Raw genomic sequence first — 25,421 nt, forward strand, 5'->3', positions numbered from 1 at the left:
TGTGCCAGTGAAAGAGTTTCCTTTGGTCAGAAAAGAATCCAATGGTAAACCAGGTGGAATTGACAATGGAAACAGTCCTTCCTTCAATTGGAACATTCGTTCGAAAAAACTTCTCAGGGCAGCAAATGTTTCAAACAGTTGGGATGTGTTTCTGGAGACGGACCAATATCCACGGCAATTGCCAAAAGGGTATTGGATCATTTGCGGAGACAGAGGTTGGCAAGGCATTCCAGCCCACCTTGAAGGTGGCCCTTGTAGCATTGGTATGCTTACCATAATTGCCCCCACTGCCAAAGCAGTGATGAAAAAGAAACAAAGGAAAACAAGAGCTGTTCCTCATTATGATGAGAACTGTCAGAGTGATTTTATGCCTTGGAATGCCGCCAGAAGGCTTTCAGTAGGTATATTTCTACCCCAATTGGCTTCAGCTGTGGCATTGAGACAATTAGATCGAGTTGGATGTTGGCTGAGCAAACAAGCTAATGCCACATCCTCCGCAATCAGTGATATGTTGACCGATGTTGATAGTATTAGACATGCTACTCTTCAAAACAGAGCAGCCATTGATTTTCTTTTACTGGCACAAGGACATGGTTGTGAGGAATTGGAAGGATTGTGTTGTATGAATTTGTCTGATCATTCTGAATCCATTCACAGAAGCATTCAAAAATTAAAGGATCTGACAGCCCAAATTAAAGAAGATGGAGGTTCCTGGTTGGATGATTTGTTTCAAAATTGGAGTTTTGCACCTTGGCTAAGGCAACTTTGCAAGATAGGTCTTTACATATTAGGTGTTCTAATACTGATATTGATAGTGGCACCTTGTATACTCTGTTGTGTTCGGCGAATGATGAACAAAACAGTCCGAGAAGTTTTTGTCATTCAAGCAGGAGAACTAGGAAGTAGAAGCACAGAGAGTGTATGAAATCTCACGAAAGCAGTAGATGAGGGTATTGACATGAACGAAGGTTTTGAATTAAGGCCTTGGAATCAACCAGAGTTTTTTGAACGATGCCTTGTGACTGTTGCCAAACGTGATTCATATCTCTCTTTCAGGGATTGGGTCTTCACAGCATTAAGTTGCTGTGCCGTAATATAGCAATGCTTCAGTTTAGTGAAAATAGGTCTTCAGCAGATAATAAGCAGAAATTTTGCAATAGAGCTATGAAACGCAAATAGCAAGCGACAAGAAAATGAAAGCTTCTGGGTCAAACAGAGAGGGGGAAATGTTGGAATCCATAAGGTTAGAGGATTTTTAAGAAATGGTTACAAAGAAGTATGTAGGCCTTAGACTGGAGTTTTGTTAGCATTGCAGAAAAGTTTCCCATGCAAGCAGAAAAAGTTTTCCATGCAAGCAGAAAAGTTTCCCAAGCAGTAGACGTGACAAATAACAATAGGCTTCTGTAGAATTGGCTTTAGGATGGCAACAAGGTTATTTAATGTATATCTTTAGAAGGTTAGCATGAATAGAACTCTGTTCTTTGTCTCTTATCAACTAGTCTTTGTTTTAGCTACGATTACCTATGTTTTATAAGATTGGATAGAATGCTTGTCAAGATGTGTTTTCTGTGTCTGATTGGCTGAATTCTAGTCTGAGATGATTTTATGTATTGCTGTATGAGCCCTGTTGAAGGAGACATTTTTTGGTGTGGATCAGTGAGCTGTCATGTCTCCATTTTGTATTTTGAGACTGATGTGCTGGAAATAAAAGCAAAAATCTCTTCACTGGTCTGGTTACCATGTTATCCATATTTGGATATTTTGCCGCGGCCTAGTGGGTTCCTTTTTTAAGGCGTGGGTTCCTGACACTATTGGACTTATACCTGTCCCGTCCCCCGCATATTGGTGCCTCGTGTGAGGACGTAGAATAGAAGAAAAACAAAGAAAAATCGTGGAAGTACCAGCTGCGGAGACCCAAGTGTTAACAAGGAGGACACTGTATCATCTCTCCCGCCGAAGCCAAGAAAATTGTAAGTAACTTATCTCGGGAGAGCGCTTGGGTGACGTTGGGAGGCAAAATAGCGAAAAAGACAATTATTAAAAGAACACAAAAATGGGAACGAATTTATCAAAAGTTGAATGGGATGTTTTTCATCAATTAGAGACAATGTTACAAGAAAAAGGTCACTCTGAAATTTCAAAAACTGAGCTTAAAAACTTACTTATCTGGGTTAAAGCAAATACGCAAGATTTAAATCTGCAGTCTGCTTTTACTTTTCATTTTTGGGATCAGATAAACTGGAGAATCTATAAACTAGTCTCTCTCAAAAAAGATGAAAGCTTAAGAGAACTTATGCCGGTTTGTAGAGCGCTGTTGGAGCACTGTTTTAAACAAACTGATAATAATAAGATCAACTTGGACTCAGAAAACAAAGCTTCTGGTTCTGTCTCATTAAATTCCAGTAAACCGGAGACTGTGTGAGTATCGGAGAATGTTACAAGTGTTGTTGCAAATGCTGAAAGTATTGCTTTGAACTCTGTTGAACAAAATCTTTCTTCTCTCTCTCTGGGAAAAAATGAGACTCTTTTGGACTTTTCTTTGCGTTGTTCTGTTAATGTAAAAATATGTGACTCTTGTAAGGGGGATGGAACAAAGTGTGTAAAAGAAGGAAATGAAAAAGTGACTGTACTTCCTAAAATTGTTTGTGCAGGGACACTGAAACCTGAATTGGATTCTGTTGGGCCTGGGGTGGAGGCTGAGGTGGCTGCTTCCACTCTGGAAATTGTGGTTCCGGGGAACTCTTTTTCACTTAAGCAAAAACAGGGTTGTTCTGGTGTTTGTCAATCTATAGATACAGAGAAAGAAAAATTGGCTTTAAGGGTGGAGTCCTTTGAAAGGAAGAGATGGAAGAAACTCGCGACTGTGTTGTTGCTGAAATTCAAAAAGCTGGACTTGAAATCTCTGCAACGAAAATTCAACAAGTTTCACCTTAGAAGTACCTGGGATGGAAGATGATGGAAGACGATGGAAGACGACAATAATACCACAGAAAATTCAGATCCGAACCAGAGTCAACAACCTACAAGAGTTACAACAACTTCTAGGAGAAATCAACTGGGTCAGACCGATGCTGGGAATCACCAATGATGAACTGAGTCCGCTCTTCCATTTGCTGAGAGGAAGTTGCGACATCACTTCGCCAAGAACTTTAACCCCTGAAGCTCGTGCTGCTCTCGACAAAGTCACAGAAGCTCTTCAAAAAAGACAAGCTCATCGCTGCATTCCTGAAAATCCTTTCTTTCTTGCAATCTTAGGAGAGATGCAGCTTTGTGGTCTCATTTTCCAGTGGGATGCCACAGAACAAGATCCTTTGTTAATAATGGAATGGGTTTTTCCTCCCTACAGGTTTTCAAAGACCATTTGCTCAGTTTTAGAAATGATTGCATACATTATAATTAAGGCTAGAACCAGATTGTTAACTTTGGCAGGTCAAGAATGTTCAGTTATCTATTTGCCATTGAAAAATGATTATTTCAATTGGGCAATGCAAAATTCTGATGATTTACAATATGCATTCTTAGGTTTTCCAGGTGTTTGTTCCATACACTATCCAGCTCACAAACTACTGCAAGCAAAATTGAGTTTCAGAGAAAAACCTAAATTAAGTGAAGAACCTTTACATGCTGTGACTCTCTTCACTGATGGCTCTGGTAAAAGCCACAAGTCCGTTGTGACTTGGTTTAATCAAAAGACTGATGTTTGGGAATCTGATATTCAAACAGTAGAGGGATCCCCTCAAATTGTTGAGCTTGCTGCAGTAGTTTGAGCTTTTCAGCTGTTTCCTCAGCCTTTCAATTTGGTCACAGATTCTGCTTATGTTGCTAATGTAGTCAGGAGAATAGAAGGTTCCATTTTAAAGGATGTTAGTAATGAAACTTTACATCGTTGGCTTTCATGTCTTTTTATAACTTTGCAATATAGAACTAATCCATATTTTGTTTCTCACATTAGGGCGCATTCTTCACTTCCTGGATTTTTAGTGGAAGGAAATGCAAGAGCGGACAAGCTGACAATGGTCATTTCTAACACATTGCCAAATATTTTTGAACAAGCAAAATTGAGTCATGCCTTTTTCCACCAAAATGCACAAGCACTCATGCGAATGTTCCAAATCACTAAAAGTCAAGCTAAAGCTATCATTCATACTTGCCCTGACTGTCAATTGGTACAACCTCCTGTTTCTACAGGAGCAATCAACCCCCGAGGCTTACAAAGCCTACAGTTGTGGCAAACAGGTGTTACTAAATAGCCTTCTTTTGGTAAATTTAAAAATATTCATGTTTCCATAGACACGTTCTCTGGTGCAGTTTTTGCTTCCCTTCACACAGGTGAAACTGGCAGCCATGCCTGTCATCATTTCCTGCAAGCTTTTGCTTCATTGGGTATACCCCAAGAAGTAAAAACTGACAATGGTCCCGCATACATATCTCAAAAATTGGCCACATTTTTAAATGAATGGGGTGTTCGACACATTTTTGGTATTCCCCACTCTCCCACAAGCCAAGCAATCATTGAAAGAACACATCAAACCTTAAAACGCATATTAGATCAACAGAGAGGGGGAACGGAAATCACCCCACAGATGAGACTGAGTAAGGCTTTGTATGGTTTTAATTTTCTAAATAGTTCAAGTACAGAACCAGATCCACCAATCTTTAGACACTTTTCAAATAGCACACAGGCAAAACTGAAAGAACATCCTCCTCTTCTAATTAGAAACCCTGACTCTGGACAGATGGAAGGCCCGTTTCAATTAATAACGTGGGGCAAAGGGTATGCTTCTATTTCCACAGGTGCTGGAAGAATTAAGTGGGTTCCTGCCAAAAACGTCAAACCGTATCGCACTTCAGAACCTGTTGTCGAGCCTAGAACTGAGGAAGCGAGTACGCAGACGTGGACCGAATGGAAGGATCCCGGGTCTCGCCTGACGCCTCTTGTGCCTGACGTTCTTTGTGCATCGGTGGAACCCATGAACTCTGATTTTGTGCCAATGTTATTTATGAGTATACGAATTGAATGCTGAATGTTTGTTTAACGAAGCAAATTTTTGGCTGAAAATTTAGGTTATTGTTTTTGTTTAGAAAGAATTCTGCCAAAACTTAGTTCTTGAAAGAGATGGGGCAGAATCAAATGGTATACTTGTTTTGCTTGATTTTAATTGTTTTTTGTCGTGCAGATTTGCCTGCGGATCAACCGAAAACGAGTGTTTGGGTGACCTTAGCCAAGGCTGCCGGATCGGATACTATATGCCTGTCTAATTCGGAACCAGAAAAGCCTTTCTCAACCTGTTTGGTTGGTGTGCCAGTGAAAGAGTTTCCTTTGGTCAGAAAAGAATCCAATGGTAAACCAGGTGGAATTGACAATGGAAACAGTCCTTCCTTCAATTGGAACATTTGTTCGAAAAAACTTCTCAGGGCAGCAAATGTTTCAAACAGTTGGGATGTGTTTCTGGAGACGGACCAATATCCACGGCAATTGCCAAAAGGGTATTGGATCATTTGCGGAGACAGAGGTTGGCAAGGCATTCCAGCCCACCTTGAAGGTGGCCCTTGTAGCATTGGTATGCTTACCATAATTGCCCCCACTGCCAAAGCAGTGATGAAAAAGAAACAAAGGAAAACAAGAGCTGTTCCTCACTATGATGAGAACTGTCAGAGTGATTTTATGCCTTGGAATGCCGCCAGAAGGCTTTCAGCAGGTATATTTCTACCCCAATTGGCTTCAGCTGTGGCATTGAGACAATTAGATCGAGTTGGATGTTGGCTGAGCAAACAAGCTAATGCCACATCCTCCGCAATCAGTGATATGTTGACCGATGTTGATAGTATTAGACATGCTACTCTTCAAAACAGAGCAGCCATTGATTTTCTTTTACTGGCACAAGGACATGGTTGTGAGGAATTTGAAGGATTGTGTTGTATGAATTTGTCTGATCATTCTGAATCCATTCACAGAAGCATTCAAAAATTAAAGGATCTGACAGCCCAAATTAAAGAAGATGGAGGTTCCTGGTTGGATGATTTGTTTCAAAATTGGAGTTTTGCACCTTGGCTAAGGCAACTTTGCAAGATAGGTCTTTACATATTAGGTGTTCTAATACTGATATTGATAGTGGCACCTTGTATACTCTGTTGTGTTCGGCGAATGATGAACAAAACAGTCCGAGAAGTTTTTGTCATTCAAGCAGGAGAACTAGGAAGTAGAAGCACAGAGAGTGTACGAAATCTCACGAAAGCAGTAGATGAGGGTATTGACATGAACGAAGGTTTTGAATTAAGGCCTTGGAATCGACCAGAGTTTTTTGAACGATGCCTTGTGACTGTTGCCAAACGTGATTCATATCTCTCTTTCAGGGATTGGGTCTTCACAGCATTAAGTTGCTGTGCCGTAATATAGCAATGCTTCAGTTTAGTGAAAATAGGTCTTCAGCAGATAATAAGCAGAAATTTTGCAATCGAGCTATGAAACGCAAATAGCAAGCGACAAGAAAATGAAAGCTTCTGGGTCAAACAGAGAGGGGGAAATGTTGGAATCCATAAGGTTAGAGGATTTTTAAGAAATGGTTACAAAGAAGTATGTAGGCCTTAGACTGGAGTTTTGTTAGCATTGCAGAAAAGTTTCCCATGCAAGCAGAAAAAGTTTTCCATGCAAGCAGAAAAGTTTCCCAAGCAGTAGACGTGACAAATAACAATAGGCTTCTGTAGAATTGGCTTTAGGATGGCAACAAGGTTATTTAATGTATATCTTTAGAAGGTTAGCATGAATAGAACTCTGTTCTTTGTCTCTTATCAACTAGTCTTTGTTTTAGCTACGATTACCTATGTTTTATAAGATTGGATAGAATGCTTGTCAAGATGTGTTTTCTGTGTCTGATTGGCTGAATTCTAGTCTGAGATGATTTTATGTATTGCTGTATGAGCCCTGTTGAAGGAGACATTTTTTGGTGTGGATCAGTGAGCTGTCATGTCTCCATTTTGTATTTTGAGACTGATGTGCTGGAAATAAAAGCAAAAATCTCTTCACTGGTCTGGTTACCATGTTATCCATATTTGGATATTTTGCCGCGGCCTAGTGGGTTCCTTTTTTAAGGCGTGGGTTCCTGACACTATTGGACTTATACCTGTCCCGTCCCCCGCATATTGGTGCCTCATGTGAGGACGTAGAATAGAAGAAAAACAAAGAAAAATCGTGGAAGTACCAGCTGCGGAGACCCAAGTGTTAACAAGGAGCACACTGTATCATCTCTCCCGCCGAAGCCAAGAAAATTGTAAGTAACTTATCTCGGGAGAGCGCTTGGGTGACGTTGGGAGGCAAAATAGCGAAAAAGAAAATTATTAAAAGAACACAAAAATGGGAACGAATTTATCAAAAGTTGAATGGGATGTTTTTCATCAATTAGAGACAATGTTACAAGAAAAAGGTCACTCTGAAATTTCAAAAACTGAGCTTAAAAACTTACTTATCTGGGTTAAAGCGAATACGCAAGATTTAAATCTGCAGTCTGCTTTTACTTTTCATTTTTAGGATCAGATAAACTGGAGAATCTATAAACTAGTCTCTCTCAAAAAAGATGAAAGCTTAAGAGAACTTATGCCGGTTTGTAGAGCGCTGTTGGAGCACTGTTTTAAACAAACTGATAATAATAAGATCAACTTGGACTCAGAAAACAAAGCTTCTGGTTCTGTCTCATTAAATTCCAGTAAACTGGAGACTGTGTGAGTATCGGAGAATGTTACAAGTGTTGTTGCAAATGCTGAAAGTATTGCTTTGAACTCTGTTGAACAAAATCTTTCTTCTCTCTGGGAAAAAATGAGACTCTTTTGGACTTTTCTTTGCGTTGTTCTGTTAATGTAAAAATATGTGACTCTTGTAAGGGGGATGGAACAAAGTGTGTAAAAGAAGGAAATGAAAAAGTGACTGTACTTCCTAAAATTGTTTGTGCAGGGACACTGAAACCTGAATTGGATTCTGTTGGGCCTGGGGTGGAGGCTGAGGTGGCTGCTTCCACTCTGGAAATTGTGGTTCCGGGGAACTCTTTTTCAGTTAAGCAAAAACAGGGTTGTTCTGGTGTTTGTCAATCTATAGATACAGAGAAAGAAAAATTGGCTTTAAGGGTGGAGTCCTTTGAAAGGAAGAGATGGAAGAAACTCGCGACTGTGTTGTTGCTGAAATTCAAAAAGCTGGACTTGAAATCTCTGCAACGAAAATTCAACAAGTTTCACCTTAGAAGTACCTGGGATGGAAGATGATGGAAGACGATGGAAGACGACAATAATACCACAGAAAATTCAGATCCGAACCAGAGTCAACAACCTACAAGAGTTACAACAACTTCTAGGAGAAATCAACTGGGTCAGACCGATGCTGGGAATCACCAATGATGAACTGAGTCCGCTCTTCCATTTGCTGAGAGGAAGTTGCGACATCACTTCGCCAAGAACTTTAACCCCTGAAGCTCGTGCTGCTCTCGACAAAGTCACAGAAGCTCTTCAAAAAAGACAAGCTCATCGCTGCATTCCTGAAAATCCTTTCTTTCTTGCAATCTTAGGAGAGATGCAGCTTTGTGGTCTCATTTTCCAGTGGGATGCCACAGAACAAGATCCTTTGTTAATAATGGAATGGGTTTTTCCTCCCTACAGGTTTTCAAAGACCATTTGCTCAGTTTTAGAAATGATTGCATACATTATAATTAAGGCTAGAACCAGATTGTTAACTTTGGCAGGTCAAGAATGTTCAGTTATCTATTTGCCATTGAAAAATGATTATTTCAATTGGGCAATGCAAAATTCTGATGATTTACAATATGCATTCTTAGGTTTTCCAGGTGTTTGTTCCATACACTATCCAGCTCACAAACTACTGCAAGCAAAATTGAGTTTCAGAGAAAAACCTAAATTAAGTGAAGAACCTTTACATGCTGTGACTCTCTTCACTGATGGCTCTGGTAAAAGCCACAAGTCCGTTGTGACTTGGTTTAATCAAAAGACTGATGTTTGGGAATCTGATATTCAAACAGTAGAGGGATCCCCTCAAATTGTTGAGCTTGCTGCAGTAGTTTGAGCTTTTCAGCTGTTTCCTCAGCCTTTCAATTTGGTCACAGATTCTGCTTATGTTGCTAATGTAGTCAGGAGAATAGAAGGTTCCATTTTAAAGGATGTTAGTAATGAAACTTTACATCGTTGGCTTTCATGTCTTTTTATAACTTTGCAATATAGAACTAATCCATATTTTGTTTCTCACATTAGGGCGCATTCTTCACTTCCTGGATTTTTAGTGGAAGGAAATGCAAGAGCGGACAAGCTGACAATGGTCATTTCTAACACATTGCCAAATATTTTTGAACAAGCAAAATTGAGTCATGCCTTTTTCCACCAAAATGCACAAGCACTCATGCGAATGTTCCAAATCACTAAAAGTCAAGCTAAAGCTATCATTCATACTTGCCCTGACTGTCAATTGGTACAACCTCCTGTTTCTACAGGAGCAATCAACCCCCGAGGCTTACAAAGCCTACAGTTGTGGCAAACAGGTGTTACTAAATAGCCTTCTTTTGGTAAATTTAAAAATATTCATGTTTCCATAGACACGTTCTCTGGTGCAGTTTTTGCTTCCCTTCACACAGGTGAAACTGGCAGCCATGCCTGTCATCATTTCCTGCAAGCTTTTGCTTCATTGGGTATACCCCAAGAAGTAAAAACTGACAATGGTCCCGCATACATATCTCAAAAATTGGCCACATTTTTAAATGAATGGGGTGTTCGACACATTTTTGGTATTCCCCACTCTCCCACAAGCCAAGCAATCATTGAAAGAACACATCAAACCTTAAAACGCATATTAGATCAACAGAGAGGGGGAACGGAAATCACCCCACAGATGAGACTGAGTAAGGCTTTGTATGGTTTTAATTTTCTAAATAGTTCAAGTACAGAACCAGATCCACCAATCTTTAGACACTTTTCAAATAGCACACAGGCAAAACTGAAAGAACATCCTCCTCTTCTAATTAGAAACCCTGACTCTGGACAGATGGAAGTTCCGTTTCAATTAATAACGTGGGGCAAAGGGTATGCTTCTATTTCCACAGGTGCTGGAAGAATTAAGTGGGTTCCTGCCAAAAACGTCAAACCGTATCGCACTTCAGAACCTGTTGTCGAGCCTAGAACTGAGGAAGCGAGTACGCAGACGTGGACCGAATGGAAGGATCCCGGGTCTCGCCTGACGCCTCTTGTGCCTGACGTTCTTTGTGCATCGGTGGAACCCATGAACTCTGATTTTGTGCCTAAGTTATTTATGAGTATACGAATTGAATGCTGAATGTTTGTTTAACGAAGCAAATTTTTGGCTGAAAATTTAGGTTATTGTTTTTGTTTAGAAAGAATTCTGCCAAAACTTAGTTCTTGAAAGAGATGGGGCAGAATCAAATAGTATACTTGTTTTGCTTGATTTTAATTGTTTTTTGTCGTGCAGATTTGCCTGCGGATCAACCGAAAACGAGTGTTTGGGTGACCTTAGCCAAGGCTGCCGGATCGGATACTATATGCCTGTCTAATTCGGAACCAGAAAAGCCTTTCTCAACCTGTTTGGTTGGTGTGCCAGTGAAAGAGTTTCCTTTGGTCAGAAAAGAATCCAATGGTAAACCAGGTGGAATTGACAATGGAAACAGTCCTTCCTTCAATTGGAACATTCGTTCGAAAAAACTTCTCAGGGCAGCAAATGTTTCAAACAGTTGGGATGTGTTTCTGGAGACGGACCAATATCCACGGCAATTGCCAAAAGGGTATTGGATCATTTGCGGAGACAGAGGTTGGCAAGGCATTCCAGCCCACCTTGAAGGTGGCCCTTGTAGCATTGGTATGCTTACCATAATTGCCCCCACTGCCAAAGCAGTGATGAAAAAGAAACAAAGGAAAACAAGAGCTGTTCCTCATTATGATGAGAACTGTCAGAGTGATTTTATGCCTTGGAATGCCGCCAGAAGGCTTTCAGCAGGTATATTTCTACCCCAATTGGCTTCAGCTGTGGCATTGAGACAATTAGATCGAGTTGGATGTTGGCTGAGCAAACAAGCTAATGCCACATCCTCCGCAATCAGTGATATGTTGACCGATGTTGATAGTATTAGACATGCTACTCTTCAAAACAGAGCAGCCATTGATTTTCTTTTACTGGCACAAGGACATGGTTGTGAGGAATTTGAAGGATTGTGTTGTATGAATTTGTCTGATCATTCTGAATCCATTCACAGAAGCATTCAAAAATTAAAGGATCTGACAGCCCAAATTAAAGAAGATGGAGGTTCCTGGTTGGATGATTTGTTTCAAAATTGGAGTTTTGCACCTTGGCTAAGGCAACTTTGCAAGATAGGTCTTTACATATTAGGTGTTCTAATACTGATATTGATAGTGGCACCTTGTATACTCTGTTGTGTTCGGCGAATGATGAACAAAACAGTCCGAGAAGTTTTTGTCATTCAAGCAGGAGAACTAGGAAGTAGAAGCACAGAGAGTGTATGAAATCTCACGAAAGCAGTAGATGAGGGTATTGACATGAACGAAGGTTTTGAATTAAGGCCTTGGAATCAACCAGAGTTTTTTGAACGATGCCTTGTGACTGTTGCCAAACGTGATTCATATCTCTCTTTCAGGGATTGGGTCTTCACAGCATTAAGTTGCTGTGCCGTAATATAGCAATGCTTCAGTTTAGTGAAAATAGGTCTTCAGCAGATAATAAGCAGAAATTTTGCAATAGAGCTATGAAACGCAAATAGCAAGCGACAAGAAAATGAAAGCTTCTGGGTCAAACAGAGAGGGGGAAATGTTGGAATCCATAAGGTTAGAGGATTTTTAAGAAATGGTTACAAAGAAGTATGTAGGCCTTAGACTGGAGTTTTGTTAGCATTGCAGAAAAGTTTCCCATGCAAGCAGAAAAAGTTTTCCATGCAAGCAGAAAAGTTTCCCAAGCAGTAGACGTGACAAATAACAATAGGCTTCTGTAGAATTGGCTTTAGGATGGCAACAAGGTTATTTAATGTATATCTTTAGAAGGTTAGCATGAATAGAACTCTGTTCTTTGTCTCTTATCAACTAGTCTTTGTTTTAGCTACGATTACCTATGTTTTATAAGATTGGATAGAATGCTTGTCAAGATGTGTTTTCTGTGTCTGATTGGCTGAATTCTAGTCTGAGATGATTTTATGTATTGCTGTATGAGCCCTGTTGAAGGAGACATTTTTTGGTGTGGATCAGTGAGCTGTCATGTCTCCATTTTGTATTTTGAGACTGATGTGCTGGAAATAAAAGCAAAAATCTCTTCACTGGTCTGGTTACCATGTTATCCATATTTGGATATTTTGCCGCGGCCTAGTGGGTTCCTTTTTTAAGGCGTGGGTTCCTGACACTATTGGACTTATACCTGTCCCGTCCCCCGCATATTGGTGCCTCATGTGAGGACGTAGAATAGAAGAAAAACAAAGAAAAATCGTGGAAGTACCAGCTGCGGAGACCCAAGTGTTAACAAGGAGCACACTGTATCATCTCTCCCGCCGAAGCCAAGAAAATTGTAAGTAACTTATCTCGGGAGAGCGCTTGGGTGACGTTGGGAGGCAAAATAGCGAAAAAGACAATTATTAAAAGAACACAAAAATGGGAACGAATTTATCAAAAGTTGAATGGGATGTTTTTCATCAATTAGAGACAATGTTACAAGAAAAAGGTCACTCTGAAATTTCAAAAACTGAGCTTAAAAACTTACTTATCTGGGTTAAAGCGAATACGCAAGATTTAAATCTGCAGTCTGCTTTTACTTTTCATTTTTGGGATCAGATAAACTGGAGAATCTATAAACTAGTCTCTCTCAAAAAAGATGAAAGCTTAAGAGAACTTATGCCGGTTTGTAGAGCGCTGTTGGAGCACTGTTTTAAACAAACTGATAATAATAAGATCAACTTGGACTCAGAAAACAAAGCTTCTGGTTCTGTCTCATTAAATTCCAGTAAACCGGAGACTGTGTGAGTATGGGAGAATGTTACAAGTGTTGTTGCAAATGCTGAAAGTATTGCTTTGAACTCTGTTGAACAAAATCTTTTTTCTCTCTGGGAAAAAATGAGTATCTTTTGGACTTTTCTTCGCGTTGTTCTGTTAATGTAAAAATATGTGACTCTTGTAAGGGGGATGGAACAAAGTGTGTAAAAGAAGGAAATGAAAAAGTGACTGTACTTCCTAAAATTGTTTGTGCAGGGACACTGAAACCTGAATTGGATTCTGTTGGGCCTGGGGTGGAGGCTGAGGTGGCTGCTTCCACTCGGGAAATTGTGGTTCCGGGGAACTCTTTTTCACTTAAGCAAAAACATGGTTGTTCTGGTGTTTGTCAATCTATAGATACAGAGAAAGAAAAATTGGCTTTAAGGGTGGAGTCCTTTGAAAGGAAGAGATGGAAGAAACTGGCGACTGTGTTGTTGCTGAAATTCAAAAAGCTGGACTTGAAATCTCTGCAACGAAAATTCAACAAGTTTCACCTTAGAAGTACCTGGGATGGAAGATGATGGAAGACGATGGAAGACGACAATAATACCACAGAAAATTCAGATCCGAACCAGAGTCAACAACCTACAAGAGTTACAACAACTTCTAGGAGAAATCAACTGGGTCAGACCGATGCTGGGAATCACCAATGATGAACTGAGTCCGCTCTTCCATTTGCTGAGAGGAAGTTGCGACATCACTTCGCCAAGAACTTTAACCCCTGAAGCTCGTGCTGCTCTCGACAAAGTCACAGAAGCTCTTCAAAAAAGACAAGCTCATCGCTGCGTTCCTGAAAATCCTTTCTTTCTTGCAATCTTAGGAGAGAAGATGCAGCTTTGTGGTCTCATTTTCCAGTGGGATGCCACAGAACAAGATCCTTTGTTAATAATGGAATGGGTTTTTCCTCCCTACAGGTTTTCAAAGACCATTTGCTCAGTTTTAGAAATGATTGCATACATTATAATTAAGGCTAGAACCAGATTGTTAACTTTGGCAGGTCAAGAATGTTCAATTATCTATTTGCCATTGAAAAATGATTATTTCAATTGGGCAATGCAAAATTCTGATGATTTACAATATGCATTCTTAGGTTTTCCAGGTGTTTGTTCCATACACTATCCAGCTCACAAACTACTGCAAGCAAAATTGAGTTTCAGAGAAAAACCTAAATTAAGTGAAGAACCTTTACATGCTGTGACTCTCTTCACTGATGGCTCTGGTAAAAGCCACAAGTCCGTTGTGACTTGGTTTAATCAAAAGACTGATGTTTGGGAATCTGATATTCAAACAGTAGAGGGATCCCCTCAAATTGTTGAGCTTGCTGCAGTAGTTTGAGCTTTTCAGCTGTTTCCTCAGCCTTTCAATTTGGTCACAGATTCTGCTTATGTTGCTAATGTAGTCAGGAGAATAGAAGGTTCCATTTTAAAGGATGTTAGTAATGAAACTTTACATCGTTGGCTTTCATGTCTTTTTATAACTTTGCAATATAGAACTAATCCATATTTTGTTTCTCACATTAGGGCGCATTCTTCACTTCCTGGATTTTTAGTGGAAGGAAATGCAAGAGCGGACAAGCTGACAATGGTCATTTCTAACACATTGCCAAATATTTTTGAACAAGCAAAATTGAGTCATGCCTTTTTCCACCAAAATGCACAAGCACTCATGCGAATGTTCCAAATCACTAAAAGTCAAGCTAAAGCTATCATTCATACTTGCCCTGACTGTCAATTGGTACAACCTCCTGTTTCTACAGGAGCAATCAACCCCCGAGGCTTACAAAGCCTACAGTTGTGGCAAACAGGTGTTACTAAATAGCCTTCTTTTGGTAAATTTAAAAATATTCATGTTTCCATAGACACGTTCTCTGGTGCAGTTTTTGCTTCCCTTCACACAGGTGAAACTGGCAGCCATGCCTGTCATCATTTCCTGCAAGCTTTTGCTTCATTGGGTATACCCCAAGAAGTAAAAACTGACAATGGTCCCGCATACATATCTCAAAAATTGGCCACATTTTTAAATGAATGGGGTGTTCGACACATTTTTGGTATTCCCCACTCTCCCACAAGCCAAGCAATCATTGAAAGAACACATCAAACCTTAAAACGCATATTAGATCAACAGAGAGGGGGAACGGTAATCACCCCACAGATGAGACTGAGTAAGGCTTTGTATGGTTTTAATTTTCTAAATAGTTCAAGTACAGAACCAGATCCACCAATCTTTAGACACTTTTCAAATAGCACACAGGCAAAACTGAAAGAACATCCTCCTCTTCTAATTAGAAACCTTGACTCTGGACAGATGGAAGTTCCGTTTCAATTAATAACGTGGGGCAAAGGGTATGCTTCTATTTCCACAGGTGCTGGAAGAATTAAGTGGGTTCCTGCCAAAAACGTCAAACCGTATCGCACTTCAGAACCTGTTGTCGAGCCTAGAACTGAGGAAGCGAGTACGCAGACGTGGACCGAATGGAAGGATCCCGGGTCTCGCCTGACGCCTCTTGTGCCTGACGTTCTTTGTGCATCGGTGGAACCCATGAACTCTGATTTTGTGCCAATGTTATTTATGAGTATACGAATTGAATGCTGAATGTTTGTTTTACAAAGCAAATTTTTGGCTGAAAATTTAGGTTATTGTTTTTGTTTAGAAAGAATTCTGCCAAAACTTAGTTCTTGAAAGAGATGGGGCAGAATCAAATGGTATACTTGTTTTGCTTGATTTTAATTGTTTTTTGTCGTGCAGATTTGCCTGCGGATCAACCGAAAACGAGTGTTTGGGTGACCTTAGCCAAGGCTGCCGGATCGGATACTATATGCCTGTCTAATTCGGAACCAGAAAAGCCTTTCTCAACCTGTTTGGTTGGTGTGCCAGTGAAAGAGTTTCCTTTGGTCAGAAAAGAATCCAATGGTAAACCAGGTGGAATTGACAATGGAAACAGTCCTTCCTTCAATTGGAACATTCGTTCGAAAAAACTTCTCAGGGCAGCAAATGTTTCAAACAGTTGGGATGTGTTTCTGGAGACGGACCAATATCCACGGCAATTGCCAAAAGGGTATTGGATCATTTGCGGAGACAGAGGTTGGCAAGGCATTCCAGCCCACCTTGAAGGTGGCCCTTGTAGCATTGGTATGCTTACCATAATTGCCCCCACTGCCAAAGCAGTGATGAAAAAGAAACAAAGGAAAACAAGAGCTGTTCCTCATTATGATGAGAACTGTCAGAGTGATTTTATGCCTTGGAATGCCGCCAGAAGGCTTTCAGCAGGTATATTTCTACCCCAATTGGCTTCAGCTGTGGCATTGAGACAATTAGATCGAGTTGGATGTTGGCTGAGCAAACAAGCTAATGCCACATCCTCCGCAATCAGTGATATGTTGACCGATGTTGATAGTATTAGACATGCTACTCTTCAAAACAGAGCAGCCATTGATTTTCTTTTACTGGCACAAGGACATGGTTGTGAGGAATTTGAAGGATTGTGTTGTATGAATTTGTCTGATCATTCTGAATCCATTCACAGAAGCATTCAAAAATTAAAGGATCTGACAGCCCAAATTAAAGAAGATGGAGGTTCCTGGTTGGATGATTTGTTTCAAAATTGGAGTTTTGCACCTTGACTAAGGCAACTTTGCAAGATAGGTCTTTACATATTAGGTGTTCTAATACTGATATTGATAGTGGCACCTTGTATACTCTGTTGTGTTCGGCGAATGATGAACAAAACAGTCCGAGAAGTTTTTGTCATTCAAGCAGGAGAACTAGGAAGTAGAAGCACAGAGAGTGTACGAAATCTCACGAAAGCAGTAGATGAGGGTATTGACATGAACGAAGGTTTTGAATTAAGGCCTTGGAATCAACCAGAGTTTTTTGAACGATGCCTTGTGACTGTTGCCAAACGTGATTCATATCTCTCTTTCAGGGATTGGGTCTTCACAGCATTAAGTTGCTGTGCCGTAATATAGCAATGCTTCAGTTTAGTGAAAATAGGTCTTCAGCAGATAATAAGCAGAAATTTTGCAATCGAGCTATGAAACGCAAATAGCAAGCGACAAGAAAATGAAAGCTTCTGGGTCAAACAGAGAGGGGGAAATGTTGGAATCCATAAGGTTAGAGGATTTTTAAGAAATGGTTACAAAGAAGTATGTAGGCCTTAGACTGGAGTTTTGTTAGCATTGCAGAAAAGTTTCCCATGCAAGCAGAAAAAGTTTTCCATGCAAGCAGAAAAGTTTCCCAAGCAGTAGACGTGACAAATAACAATAGGCTTCTGTAGAATTGGCTTTAGGATGGCAACAAGGTTATTTAATGTATATCTTTAGAAGGTTAGCATGAATAGAACTCTGTTCTTTGTCTCTTATCAACTAGTCTTTGTTTTAGCTACGATTACCTATGTTTTATAAGATTGGATAGAATGCTTGTCAAGATGTGTTTTCTGTGTCTGATTGGCTGAATTCTAGTCTGAGATGATTTTATGTATTGCTGTATGAGCCCTGTTGAAGGAGACATTTTTTGGTGTGGATCAGTGAGCTGTCATGTCTGCATTTTGTATTTTGAGACTGATGTGCTGGAAATAAAAGCAAAAATCTCTTCACTGGTCTGGTTACCATGTTATCCATATTTGGATATTTTGCCGCGGCCTAGTGGGTTCCTTTTTTAAGGCGTGGGTTCCTGACACTATTGGACTTATACCTGTCCCGTCCCCCGCATATTGGTGCCTCATGTGAGGACGTAGAATAGAAGAAAAACAAAGAAAAATCGTGGAAGTACCAGCTGCGGAGACCCAAGTGTTAACAAGGAGCACACTGTATCATCTCTCCCGCCGAAGCCAAGAAAATTGTAAGTAACTTATCTCGGGAGAGCGCTTGGGTGACGTTGGGAGGCAAAATAGCGAAAAAGACAATTATTAAAAGAACACAAAAATGGGAACGAATTTATCAAAAGTTGAATGGGATGTTTTTCATCAATTAGAGACAATGTTACAAGAAAAAGGTCACTCTGAAATTTCAAAAACTGAGCTTAAAAACTTACTTATCTGGGTTAAAGCGAATACGCAAGATTTAAATCTGCAGTCTGCTTTTACTTTTCATTTTTGGGATCAGATAAACTGGAGAATCTATAAACTAGTCTCTCTCAAAAAAGATGAAAGCTTAAGAGAACTTATGCCGGTTTGTAGAGCACTGTTGGAGCACTGTTTTAAAAAAACTGATAATAATAAGATCAACTTGGACTCAGAAAACAAAGCTTCTGGTTCTGTCTCATTAAATTCCAGTAAACCGGAGACTGTGTGAGTATGGGAGAATGTTACAAGTGTTGTTGCAAATGCTGAAAGTATTGCTTTGAACTCTGTTGAACAAAATCTTTCTTCTCTCTGGGAAAAAATGAGACTCTTTTGGACTTTTCTTCGCGTTGTTCTGTTAATGTAAAAATATGTGACTCTTGTAAGGGGGATGGAACAAAGTGTGTAAAAGATGGAAATGAAAAAGTGACTGTACTTCCTAAAATTGTTTGTGCAGGGACACTGAAACCTGAATTGGATTCTGTTGGGCCTGGGGTGGAGGCTGAGGTGGCTGCTTCCACTCGGGAAATTGTGGTTCCGGGGAACTCTTTTTCACTTAAGCAAAAACATGGTTGTTCTGGTGTTTGTCAATCTATAGATACAGAGAAAGAAAAATTGGCTTTAAGGGTGGAGTCCTTTGAAAGGAAGAGATGGAAGAAACTCGCGACTGTGTTGTTGCTGAAATTCAAAAAGCTGGACTTGAAATCTCTGCAACGAAAATTCAACAAGTTTCACCTTAGAAGTACCTGGGATGGAAGATGATGGAAGACGATGGAAGACGACAATAATACCACAGAAAATTCAGATCCGAACCAGAGTCAACAACCTACAAGAGTTACAACAACTTCTAGGAGAAATCAACTGGGTCAGACCGATGCTGGGAATCACCAATGATGAACTGAGTCCGCTCTTCCATTTGCTGAGAGGAAGTTGCGACATCACTTCGCCAAGAACTTTAACCCCTGAAGCTCGTGCTGCTCTCGACAAAGTCACAGAAGCTCTTCAAAAAAGACAAGCTCATCGCTGCATTCCTGAAAATCCTTTCTTTCTTGCAATCTTAGGAGAGATGCAGCTTTGTGGTCTCATTTTCCAGTGGGATGCCACAGAACAAGATCCTTTGTTAATAATGGAATGGGTTTTTCCTCCCTACAGGTTTTCAAAGACCATTTGCTCAGTTTTAGAAATGATTGCATACATTATAATTCAGGCTAGAACCAGATTGTTAACTTTGGCAGGTCAAGAATGTTCAGTTATCTATTTGCCATTGAAAAATGATTATTTCAATTGGGCAATGCAAAATTCTGATGATTTACAATATGCATTCTTAGGTTTTCCAGGTGTTTGTTCCATACACTATCCAGCTCACAAACTACTGCAAGCAAAATTGAGTTTCAGAGAAAAACCTAAATTAAGTGAAGAACCTTTACATGCTGTGACTCTCTTCACTGATGGCTCTGGTAAAAGCCACAAGTCCGTTGTGACTTGGTTTAATCAAAAGACTGATGTTTGGGAATCTGATATTCAAACAGTAGAGGGATCCCCTCAAATTGTTGAGCTTGCTGCAGTAGTTTGAGCTTTTCAGCTGTTTCCTCAGCCTTTCAATTTGGTCACAGATTCTGCTTATGTTGCTAATGTAGTCAGGAGAATAGAAGGTTCCATTTTAAAGGATGTTAGTAATGAAACTTTACATCGTTGGCTTTCATGTCTTTTTATAACTTTGCAATATAGAACTAATCCATATTTTGTTTCTCACATTAGGGCGCATTCTTCACTTCCTGGATTTTTAGTGGAAGGAAATGCAAGAGCGGACAAGCTGACAATGGTCATTTCTAACACATTGCCAAATAGTTTTGAACAAGCAAAATTGAGTCATGCCTTTTTCCACCAAAATGCACAAGCACTCATGCGAATGTTCCAAATCACTAAAAGTCAAGCTAAAGCTATCATTCATACTTGCCCTGACTGTCAATTGGTACAACCTCCTGTTTCTACAGGAGCAATCAACCCCCGAGGCTTACAAAGCCTACAGTTGTGGCAAACAGGTGTTACTAAATAGCCTTCTTTTGGTAAATTTAAAAATATTCATGTTTCCATAGACACGTTCTCTGGTGCAGTTTTTGCTTCCCTTCACACAGGTGAAACTGGCAGCCATGCCTGTCATCATTTCCTGCAAGCTTTTGCTTCATTGGGTATACCTCAAGAAGTAAAAACTGACAATGGTCCCGCATACATATCTCAAAAATTGGCCACATTTTTAAATGAATGGGGTGTTCGACACATTTTTGGTATTCCCCACTCTCCCACAAGCCAAGCAATCATTGAAAGAACACATCAAACCTTAAAACGCATATTAGATCAACAGAGAGGGGGAACGGAAATCACCCCACAGATGAGACTGAGTAAGGCTTTGTATGGTTTTAATTTTCTAAATAGTTCAAGTCCAGAACCAGATCCACCAATCTTTAGACACTTTTCAAATAGCACACAGGCAAAACTGAAAGAACATCCTCCTCTTCTAATTAGAAACCCTGACTCTGGACAGATGGAAGTTCCGTTTCAATTAATAACGTGGGGCAAAGGGTATGCTTCTATTTCCACAGGTGCTGGAAGAATTAAGTGGGTTCCTGCCAAAAACGTCAAACCGTATCGCACTTCAGAACCTGTTGTCGAGCCTAGAACTGAGGAAGCGAGTACGCAGACGTGGACCGAATCGAAGGATCCCGGGTCTCGCCTGACGCCTCTTGTGCCTGACGTTCTTTGTGCATCGGTGGAACCCATGAACTCTGATTTTGTGCCAATGTTATTTATGAGTATACGAATTGAATGCTGAATGTTTGTTTAACGAAGTAAATTTTTGGCTGAAAATTTAGGTTATTGTTTTTGTTTAGAAAGAATTCTGCCAAAACTTAGTTCTTGAAAGAGATGGGGCAGAATCAAATGGTATACTTGTTTTGCTTGATTTTAATTGTTTTTTGTCGTGCAGATTTGCCTGCGGATCAACCAAAAACGAGTGTTTGGGTGACCTTAGCCAAGGCTGCCGGATCGGATACTATATGCCTGTCTAATTCGGAACCAGAAAAGCCTTTCTCAACCTGTTTGGTTGGTGTGCCAGTGAAAGATTTTCCTTTGGTCAGAAAAGAATCCAATGGTAAACCAGTTGGAATTGACAATGGAAACAGTCCTTCCTTCAATTGGAACATTTGTTCGAAAAAACTTCTCAGGGCAGCAAATGTTTCAAACAGTTGGGATGTGTTTCTGGAGACGGACCAATATCCACGGCAATTGCCAAAAGGGTATTGGATCATTTGCGGAGACAGAGGTTGGCAAGGCATTCCAGCCCACCTTGAAGGTGGCCCTTGTAGCATTGGTATGCTTACCATAATTGCCCCCACTGCCAAAGCAGTGATGAAAAAGAAACAAAGGAAAACAAGAGCTGTTCCTCATTATGATGAGAACTGTCAGAGTGATTTTATGCCTTGGAATGCCGCCAGAAGGCTTTCAGCAGGTATATTTCTACCCCAATTGGCTTCAGCTGTGGCATTGAGACAATTAGATCGAGTTGGATGTTGGCTGAGCAAACAAGCTAATGCCACATCCTCCGCAATCAGTGATATGTTGACCGATGTTGATAGTATTAGACATGCTACTCTTCAAAACAGAGCAGCCATTGATTTTCTTTTACTGGCACAAGGACATGGTTGTGAGGAATTTGAAGGATTGTGTTGTATGAATTTGTCTGATCATTCTGAATCCATTCACAGAAGCATTCAAAAATTAAAGGATCTGACAGCCCAAATTAAAGAAGATGGAGGTTCCTGGTTGGATGATTTGTTTCAAAATTGGAGTTTTGCACCTTGGCTAAGGCAACTTTGCAAGATAGGTCTTTACATATTAGGTGTTCTAATACTGATATTGATAGTGGCACCTTGTATACTCTGTTGTCTTCGGCGAATGATGAACAAAACAGTCCGAGAAGTTTTTGTCATTAAAGCAGGAGAACTAGGAAGTAGAAGCACAGAGAGTGTACGAAATCTCACGAAAGCAGTAGATGAGGGTATTGACATGAACGAAGGTTTTGAATTAAGGCCTTGGAATCAACCAGAGTTTTTTGAACGATGCCTTGTGACTGTTGCCAAACGTGATTCATATCTCTCTTTCAGGGATTGGGTCTTCACAGCATTAAGTTGCTGTGCCGTAATATAGCAATGCTTCAGTTTAGTGAAAATAGGTCTTCAGCAGATAATAAGCAGAAATTTTGCAATAGAGCTATGAAACGCAAATAGCAAGCGACAAGAAAATGAAAGCTTCTGGGTCAAACAGAGAGGGGGAAATGTTGGAATCCATAAGGTTAGAGGATTTTTAAGAAATGGTTACAAAGAAGTATGTAGGCCTTAGACTGGAGTTTTGTTAGCATTGCAGAAAAGTTTCCCATGCAAGCAGAAAAAGTTTTCCATGCAAGCAGAAAAGTTTCCCAAGCAGTAGACGTGACAAATAACAATAGGCTTCTGTAGAATTGGCTTTAGGATGGCAACAAGGTTATTTAATGTATATCTTTAGAAGGTTAGCATGAATAGAACTCTGTTCTTTGTCTCTTATCAACTAGTCTTTGTTTTAGCTACGATTACCTATGTTTTATAAGATTGGATAGAATGCTTGTCAAGATGTGTTTTCTGTGTCTGATTGGCTGAATTCTAGTCTGAGATGATTTTATGTATTGCTGTATGAGCCCTGTTGAAGGAGACATTTTTTGGTGTGGATCAGTGAGCTGTCATGTCTCCATTTTGTATTTTGAGACTGATGTGCTGGAAATAAAAGCAAAAATCTCTTCACTGGTCTGGTTACCATGTTATCCATATTTGGATATTTTGCCGCGGCCTAGTGGGTTCCTTTTTTAAGGCGTGGGTTCCTGACACTATTGGACTTATACCTGTCCCGTCCCCCGCATATTGGTGCCTCGTGTGAGGACGTAGAATAGAAGAAAAAGAAAGAAAAATCGTGGAAGTACCAGCTGCGGAGACCCAAGTGTTAACAAGGAGGACACTGTATCATCTCTCCCGCCGAAGCCAAGAAAATTGTAAGTAACTTATCTCGGGAGAGCGCTTGGGTGACGTTGGGAGGCAAAATAGCGAAAAAGACAATTATTAAAAGAACACAAAAATGGGAACGAATTTATCAAAAGTTGAATGGGATGTTTTTCATCAATTAGAGACAATGTTACAAGAAAAAGGTCACTCTGAAATTTCAAAAACTGAGCTTAAAAACTTACTTATCTGGGTTAAAGCGAATACGCAAGATTTAAATCTGCAGTCTGCTTTTACTTTTCATTTTTGGGATCAGATAAACTGGAGAATCTATAAACTAGTCTCTCTCAAAAAAGATGAAAGCTTAAGAGAACTTATGCCGGTTTGTAGAGCGCTGTTGGAGCACTGTTTTAAACAAACGGATAATAATAAGATCAACTTGGACTCAGAAAACAAAGCTTCTGGTTCTGTCTCATTAAATTCCAGTAAACGGGAGACTGTGTGAGTATCGGAGAATGTTACAAGTGTTGTTGCAAATGCTGAAAGTATTGCTTTGAACTCTGTTGAACAAAATCTTTCTCCTCTCTCTCTGGGAAAAAATGAGACTCTTTTGGACTTTTCTTCGCGTTGTTCTGTTAATGTAAAAATATGTGACTCTTGTAAGGGGGATGGAACAAAGTGTGTAAAAGATGGAAATGAAAAAGTGACTGTACTTCCTAAAATTGTTTGTGCAGGGACACTGAAACCTGAATTGGATTCTGTTGGGCCTGGGGTGGAGGCTGAGGTGGCTGCTTCCACTCGGGAAATTGTGTTCCGGGGAACTCTTTTTCACTTAAGCAAAAACATGGTTGTTCTGGTGTTTGTCAATCTATAGATACAGAGAAAGAAAAATTGGCTTTAAGGGTGGAGTCCTTTGAAAGGAAGAGATGGAAGAAACTCGTGACTGTGTTGTTGCTGAAATTCAAAAAGCTGGACTTGAAATCTCTGCAACGAAAATTCAACAAGTTTCACCTTAGAAGTACCTGGGATGGAAGATGATGGAAGACGATGGAAGACGACAATAATACCACAGAAAATTCAGATCCGAACCAGAGTCAACAACCTACAAGAGTTACAACAACTTCTAGGAGAAATCAACTGGGTCAGACCGATGCTGGGAATCACCAATGATGAACTGAGTCCGCTCTTCCATTTGCTGAGAGGAAGTTGCGACATCACTTCGCCAAGAACTTTAACTCCTGAAGCTCGTGCTGCTCTCGACAAAGTCACAGAAGCTCTTCAAAAAAGACAAGCTCATCGCTGCGTTCCTGAAAATCCTTTCTTTCTTGCAATCTTAGGAGAGAAGATGCAGCTTTGTGGTCTCATTTTGCAGTGGGATGCCACAGAACAAGATCCTTTGTTAATAATGGAATGGGTTTTTCCTCCCTACAGGTTTTCAAAGACCATTTGCTCAGTTTTAGAAATGATTGCATACATTATAATTAAGGCTAGAACCAGATTGTTAACTTTGGCAGGTCAAGAATGTTCAGTTATCTATTTGCCATTGAAAAATGATTATTTCAATTGGGCAATGCAAAATTCTGATGATTTACAATATGCATTCTTAGGTTTTCCAGGTGTTTGTTCCATACACTATCCAGCTCACAAACTACTGCAAGCAAAATTGAGTTTCAGAGAAAAACCTAAATTAAGTGAAGAACCTTTACATGCTGTGACTCTCTTCACTGACGGCTCTGGTAAAAGCCACAAGTCCGTTGTGACTTGGTTTAATCAAAAGACTGATGTTTGGGAATCTGATATTCAAACAGTAGAGGGATCCCCTCAAATTGTTGAGCTTGCTGCAGTAGTTTGAGCTTTTCAGCTGTTTCCTCAGCCTTTTAATTTGGTCACAGATTCTGCTTATGTTGCTAATGTAGTCAGGAGAATAGAAGGTTCCATTTTAAAGGATGTTAGTAATGAAACTTTACATCGTTGGCTTTCATGTCTTTTTAAAACTTTGCAATATAGAACTAATCCATATTTTGTTTCTCACATTAGGGCGCATTCTTCACTTCCTGGATTTTTAGTGGAAGGAAATGCAAGAGCGGACAAGCTGACAATGGTCATTTCTAACACATTGCCAAATATTTTTGAACAAGCAAAATTGAGTCATGCCTTTTTCCACCAAAATGCACAAGCACTCATGCGAATGTTCCAAATCACTAAAAGTCAAGCTAAAGCTATCATTCATACTTGCCCTGACTGTCAATTGGTACAACCTCCTGTTTCTACAGGAGCAATCAACCCCCGAGGCTTACAAAGCCTACAGTTGTGGCAAACAG

The sequence above is a fragment of the Melospiza melodia genome, chromosome W (genome assembly GCF_035770615.1).
Source record: "Melospiza melodia melodia isolate bMelMel2 chromosome W, bMelMel2.pri, whole genome shotgun sequence".
Classification (NCBI taxonomy): domain Eukaryota; kingdom Metazoa; phylum Chordata; class Aves; order Passeriformes; family Passerellidae; genus Melospiza; species Melospiza melodia.